General features: G+C 36.8%; 1 protein-coding gene across 1 annotated transcript in view; it reads right to left on the bottom strand.

The window, feature by feature from the left end:
* LOC103748162 (structural maintenance of chromosomes protein 1B-like) overlaps window positions 1–7,029 on the bottom strand; it is a 59,174-nt gene that overhangs the window by 50,565 nt on the left and 1,580 nt on the right.

Here is a 7,029-nt window from a genome sequence, read left to right as displayed (position 1 = left end):
TTCAAAATCAAATCTCATGTATTATTTAAGCTTTGGAAAAATATGTTATATTCTTCCTTTGATTTCAGAAAAGTTAATCAACTACTTTTCAAGTATTGTCAATAATTGCAACTTGTGAAATACTTCAAATGCTGATGTGTTCCACTTATTTATCATTTGATATTTTCAAGTTATTGGAACGCTTGCAAATAGTTTAATGTCTTTTTCTGATACTTAGATCTATTTATAAAGAAGTTGTTTAGGGTCTGGGGAGAAGGCTCAGTGGTTAAGATCGCTAGCTGTTCTTGCAGAAGACCTGTGTTCTAATCCTAGTACCCACATGGCAGCTAACAACTGTCTGTAACTCCAGTTCCAGAAGATCCGAAAGCTTCTTCTGTCCTCCATGGGCATTGCATGACACTTACCTACATGCAGGTAATACACACATGCTCATAAACTAAAAATAATAAAATATTTATAAAATAAAAATAATTTGTTTAAAGATTTATCTCTCTATTTGATTAACATTAGTAGCAGAGAAAGTATTCACTTTTGTGCTGAGTCTGAATTATTTTTTATTTCAATAACAAAATGTGTAAATTTATTTTGTAGTTCAATTCCCCTAGAAACATACTGAACATAGTATTTATATAATTTGACAACTGTGGCTTCTATTTTGATTGTCAGATTGGATGGTTTTCTGTTTGTAGCACCTGATGTGTTGCTATGACATACTTTTCATCTGTTTGTAAAGTTATTCTGTTAACACATCCAATAAAATAACAGTGATTGTTTTACTTTCCAAATAAACACAAGAAAAGTTGGAGTGTAAAATTAGCAAAATTAAGAATTAAAATCATTTCATAGAAGTCGAATTTATGATTTACAGAGTAATGAGTTAATACTTTATCCAGTCACAGCATATTAAATCATGAAGTCAGGGCACATCCATTTTAAAATAACATACTCATCTGAATCTGATGATTTTCCTGAGCTGGCATGCATGGTCCACTCTTGGATGGACAATTTTTCATATTTTACCAAGTGACATTTTCAACATTAGCTTTTTTAAGAACCAGAAACTCACTACTTAATTTTTTCACTGGGCACTCTTGGCACATGCTCAGACCACGCTCTAGACTTTCTGTGGTAGGACTAGCCAGATGCTATTTCAGGCATATATTCTATAGGCACCTTAGCAGTAATTTCCCATGTTTCTCAGTGCCCTTGCTGATTATCAGCCTGGCAGCTTGCTACATCTTAAGAACTGAAACACAGGCTGACACATGAGTGGCTGGAATACCAAGTGGACTGCACAGGCAAAGGTTGAGGTGAGAATTCTGAATTCTGTTATCTGAACATTAACTAACAGAAATTGGATGTTGAGAATTTAATAGAAGCTAGAAGAGTAAAGGACAGACCCATCAAATGGTCTCTGACAGGTTTACTCAATGATCAATACCACTTGGATATTATGCCAAGGGAATAGGCATAAATGGGAATTATTTTAGGCAAATTGGGGCATAGTGAAACCCCATTGTTTGTCATAACCACTAAGATATAATCCTGAGCATCGTGATCCTAAATGTTAAAATCCATAAAGACCATAGTCCCAAACATTGGAAGGCCCAAAATCACATCCAGTAATGCTGAAATGTTAAACATTGAAAGCTTGAAAACTGCAATTCCCATTGGTGGAGAGAAAAAGCTATCCACAAAGAATAAAAAGCCAGATGATACTAGGGAAGGAATTAAGGTGGATTTGGTTGTGCACAGGATAGTCAAGGCATGTTAAGCAGAGCAAATATGTAGAAACCTGGTGTACTAGCTACTTTTCTGTTGCTGTGATAGAATCACCATGACCAAGGGAACTTATCAAAGGAAGAGTTTATTTAGCTTATGGTTCCAAAGGGGCAAGAGTCCATCATGGCAGGGAGCAATGGAGGCAGAGGTGGCTGGAGGAGAAGCAGAAGCTAAGAACTGACATCTTCAAGCAGGTATGGGAAGCAGAGAGGGACTGGAGATCCCTTCAAGGCTTAAGGCCTCTCTAAACCCTCTCCCAGTGATGTGCTTCCTCCAGCATGGCCACACCTTAAGACCTCCCAAAACATCATCATCATCTGGGGACAAAATGCTCAAATACTTGGAGCCTATAGGGGACATTCTCACTCAAACCACAGCACCTGGTAAAGTCTTTGTAAGGACATGTCTGGGGTGTTTCCACATAAATTTGGTCTGAGAGTCTCAGTAGACAGAGTGGCAAATAGTCACCACATGTAAAACTTGTGTGAAGAGCCTGGAAAGATGGCCCAGCAGTTAAGAACACTGCTCTTTCAGAGGACCCAGGTTCGATTCCCAGGTTAGCACCCACATGGTGGCTAACAACCTTCCATAACTCCAGTTCCAGGGGATCTGACGCTCTCTTCTGACCTCTGTGGGCATTACATAACACAGTTCCACTTACCTATATGTGGGCAATATACTCATACACATAAAATATATTTTTAAAAAAATGATATGAAGGTACTGTGAGTCCTGGAGGGCCTGAAAGAATAAACAAACAAGCAACGCACTTACTTTTTGTGATAAAAGACTTCTAAAAGTAGTTAATAATCAACAAAACCAGCCCCTTACAAAGACTCTTCGAATGCAGATGCTTATAATTCGCCTTGGGGTACATTTGAAAATGTGAATTATCCGTTCTAACTTTTCTGTTTGTTTCTGCTTTTGTTGTAAGTTTTATTGTCAACAACAAAGTATCCAAACTGTGAGCATTATTTTTTTCACCATTTTCTTTGCCATATATTTTATCTTCATGTCATCATCAATGTTGGGAGTGTGAAGTGTCCAGCCTGACATCATGAAAGTACATCATCACAGCACTGGCTTTGTGTAGATGTACTGCCAGGGTGTGTGTAAACATAGCTCTCCTTTATGTACATCTGTATTTGTCAACAATGCAGTGCCTTGAAATATCACCTTTTGGGGTGCCTTATTTTCTTTGTGTGTGTGTGTGTGTGTGTGTGTGTGTGTCTGTGTCTGTGTGTTCCATTATGAAGTAGTTTCATTAATATTTTATGGTCACAGAAGACAGGAAGGTATAAATCAAGGCATTTATCAAATCCACTAGTGAGGACATCAGATAGGTGGGTTACAGGAAAGCAATAAAATTTCTGCTGCAGGTCAGATGCTATTTGCTGATGGTCTATTGGGGTTGGAGGAACCCAATGATCTGTTTATATTAGATCAGAGTCCACTATTCGCAGAAATAAGTTAGATAATTTCAACTTTCTATGCTACCTGATATTATTTGTGTTTCAGATCTGATTTACATGCTTCTTATGGAAGTAGCTATACCAGGTCTCACCCCAAGGTCAGTTCCTCTCACTTTGTCTCACGTTTGTCTCCTACATTTATGAGAACATGAAGAAACTCAAGAAACTGAGTGATCAATCCTTTATGTGTATGTGACCTAATAAGGCCTCTTTCAACATGGTATATTTTGGGAGATTTCTCTCCTAATTATTTATTGCCATACACGTAGATTAATGCATCTCTTAACTCTCAGCAGAGAAGCTGACATTAAATCCAATTAAAGAGTGGTTGGCTACTCCCATAATATTTGTGCTACTATTGAACCAGTGGGTATATCCTGCCAGGCCAGTTTAGCAGTTCACAGGATTTGTCACCGAGTAAGGGTGAAGATTATTTGTTTCCTTTCAGATGCTTTCTTCTCTCCACAGCCAGGAGAGATCATACCCCCCTATGCAGCACAAAATGTTATGTTGTTAATCAACATAACAAATACCTGGAGGAAAGTATCAAATTAGGTATTTCTTCTACCATCCTGACATACAAACTGAAAATGAAGAGCTAGAGTTTATAAAATATATGTCCCACATCCAAGTGGGAATTATGCTTCTTATAAACTTATTTCAAAAATCATCTTATATTGTTTGATCTTATATTCCTTGATTATAGATTTGTGAGTGCTTATAACTTTGACATTCCTTTAGAGCACAGCAATTTTGTTTTGAGAATTTTTGTTCCAAAGGCAAATTTCTAGTCTTTCATTTTAACATAGTTATTTACACTTTATTTTTAAAAGAATTAAAAATTTTAAGCAGCAACACCATAGTCCTGTCAGTCATCCCTTGAATTCAAGTGGCACCAGTGTTACAGATATGCATGTTAGAGAATCACTTCATCGCCAGAATTAAATATCCTTAGTCAGCAAACCCTTCCAGTCCTCCATGAAGAATGTAGGGAAGTAGAAAAACATCGTTTATAGTCAACTTGAAAAAAATAGGTCTTCACATTTAGTTAAGTGGCATGTACTTCTAGTATTGCATATAAACTTCTAATTACACATCATCAAGTTTTATAATTCTACTAGTAAAAAGTAGACCATTTGAGTACTGGAAGTGTAACTCAACAATAGAATATTTTTGGACATTCAGGAGGCACTGGATTTCTCAGCCCCCCGATCTACACAAACACACACACACACACACACACACACACAGAGAGAGAGAGAGAGAGAGAGCGAGAGAGAGAGAGAGAGAGAGAGAGAGAGAGAGAGAGAGAAAGAGAGATACACACATATGCTATACACATACAGACACACACATTCACGCAGACATGAACAAATTCATTCAGACACAATACACATACAGACATATACACACACAGATATATAGGCACATACACAAACATGCACAGGTCTTTAGGAATAACTTTTTCAAAGAAAAGCTATGTAGTATCTGATATCAACTAAGAGGTTGTTCTCTTTCCTAAATACTTGTTGCCTTGGTTCCTTTCTTATAGGCAAAATGCTGGTGCAGTGTTCTTTTTATTTTTGCTTTTGTTTTTTTCAGACAGGTCTCCCTGTAGCCCTAGCTGGCCTAGAACTCACTATGTTGACCAGATTGACCTTGATTTCACTGAGATCCACTTGCCTCTACCTCCTGAGTGCTGGGCATGGAGCCACCACACCCAGCTTGGCACAATATTCTTAGAAAAGAGTCTAGATATCATACCAATAGGTGCTGTCTAAAACAGAGAGAGAGAAATATCTTAAGACAAATTTGAATGGAAACTTACTTGATTCAGTGAAGACATGCAAAATATCCATTGCATTTATAGTTAATTATATCAAGAATATGTTTTACCAGCTATAGAAATGACAAGTCACACTGTACACATGGCTATAGACTTTGGGGTCTCTCCACTTGTGCTAAGAAGCAATAATTATAAAGGCAGAAGATACACCACTCCTCTGCTTGAGGAACCAGTGGTGTGAGATTTGTAGCAAATAATGATGGTACCTTGGAAGTACTTCATACATGAAGGAAAGAAGCTGAAGTTCTCTTTAAGGACAACAAAAAATAAGTAAAGGATGCAAGGCAATTTATAATTAGAGAACAAAACTTATGCCAAAGTCGTCTGACTAACTGGCCTGTGTGGAGTATAGGACTACAGAAGCTTGTGTCTTTAATACTGCAAAGAGGAACAAACAAGACTGACTTCAGGAGCATTGAACCTTGTGCCAAGAAACACATACGGAGATCCATGGCAAAGAGCAGAATTATTGGATAGAAATTTAGTTTGCTTCAAATGACAATAATCCAGATAAAACCAAACAAATAATAGAAGACATGACCCAGAACTCTAGGCGAGATGGTGTGAAAGAAGCCAGGTGGGTTCAAGTGACTGACAGAAATTTAGGAATTAGAGGGGATTGGAATGTTTTATCACTCTATCTGCTACTTCTCCAAGTTCTGGAATCAACTTGATCAATACCCACCCCCCAAAATAAAACCTCTTCTACAATCAGACCCACAGACTTTCTTTATCATGGAACTGTAAGAGGGTTACTTCATACTGATCAATATATCAGTCCATTAAGAGGAAATTATAAGTTTAAACATATACATACCACATATAGGTTCATCCAACTTTGTAAAACTAATATTACTATATTTAAAATCATACATTAGCTTGGCATGGTGGCTCATGCCTTTAATCCCAGCACTTGGGAGGCAGAGGCTGGTGAATCTCTGTGAATTCAAGGCCAGCCTGGTCTATATAGTGAGTTCCATGCTGGCTGGAGCTACTGGGATACCGCGTCTCAAACACACACACACACACACACACACACACACACACATTAACCCCAACAGAAATATTGGATGATTTTAATCCACCACTCTCATCACTAAACCAAATAATTGTACAAAAAATAAATAAAGAAGCATTGGAACGAAATAACATCCTTCATCAAATGGACCTAACAGATGGTGACAGAATATCTCACCCAAATACCTAAGAATACACATTCTTCTCAGCTTCCCATGGAACTTTCACTAATATAGATCACATATTAGCACACAAAACAAGTCTCAACAAATATAGCATAATTGAAAAATCATCCATATTCTAGCTGAATACACTGGGATAAAGGTAGAAATCTGCAGCAAAACTCAGAAAATATACAACCTATTGGAGATAAAATAACACCATATTTAATGATGATTTGGTCATTGCAGAAGTCAATATGGACATAAAAATTCCTAGAATTGAATGATAATTAAAACACAGCAGTTCCAAGAGGTAGGCTTTGACCTCTAAATTAGAAATATCCAATAGACAACCTGATGATGAACCAAGGCATTGGAAAAACAAGAAAAAGTCAATCCCAAAAGCAGTAGATGGAGAGAATTAATGAACATCAGGGTAAAAATTAGTTAAATGGAAAATTTAAAAACAATGAAAAGAACGAAATAGAGTTGGTCATTTGAAAAGATAAACAAGTGACAAACTGTAGCCAAAGCAAACAAAAAAAGAAAGAGACGATCCAAATTAATAAAATTAGAAATACAAAAGAAGACATGAGAATACAGGGAATTCAGAAAATCACAATTACATAGTGTAAAAATTTATATTACATTAAATTGGAAACTCTGAAAGAAACAGGTGAGTTTCTAGATGCAAATGATTTATGTTGTACCAAAGTTAGATCAAGATGAAGCAAATTAATTAAATAAATCT

Source organism: Nannospalax galili, unplaced genomic scaffold (genome assembly GCF_000622305.1).
Source record: "Nannospalax galili isolate Female #2095 unplaced genomic scaffold, S.galili_v1.0 scaffold2125, whole genome shotgun sequence".
Taxonomy (NCBI): domain Eukaryota; kingdom Metazoa; phylum Chordata; class Mammalia; order Rodentia; family Spalacidae; genus Nannospalax; species Nannospalax galili.
This window is presented reverse-complemented; position numbering and strand designations above follow the sequence as displayed.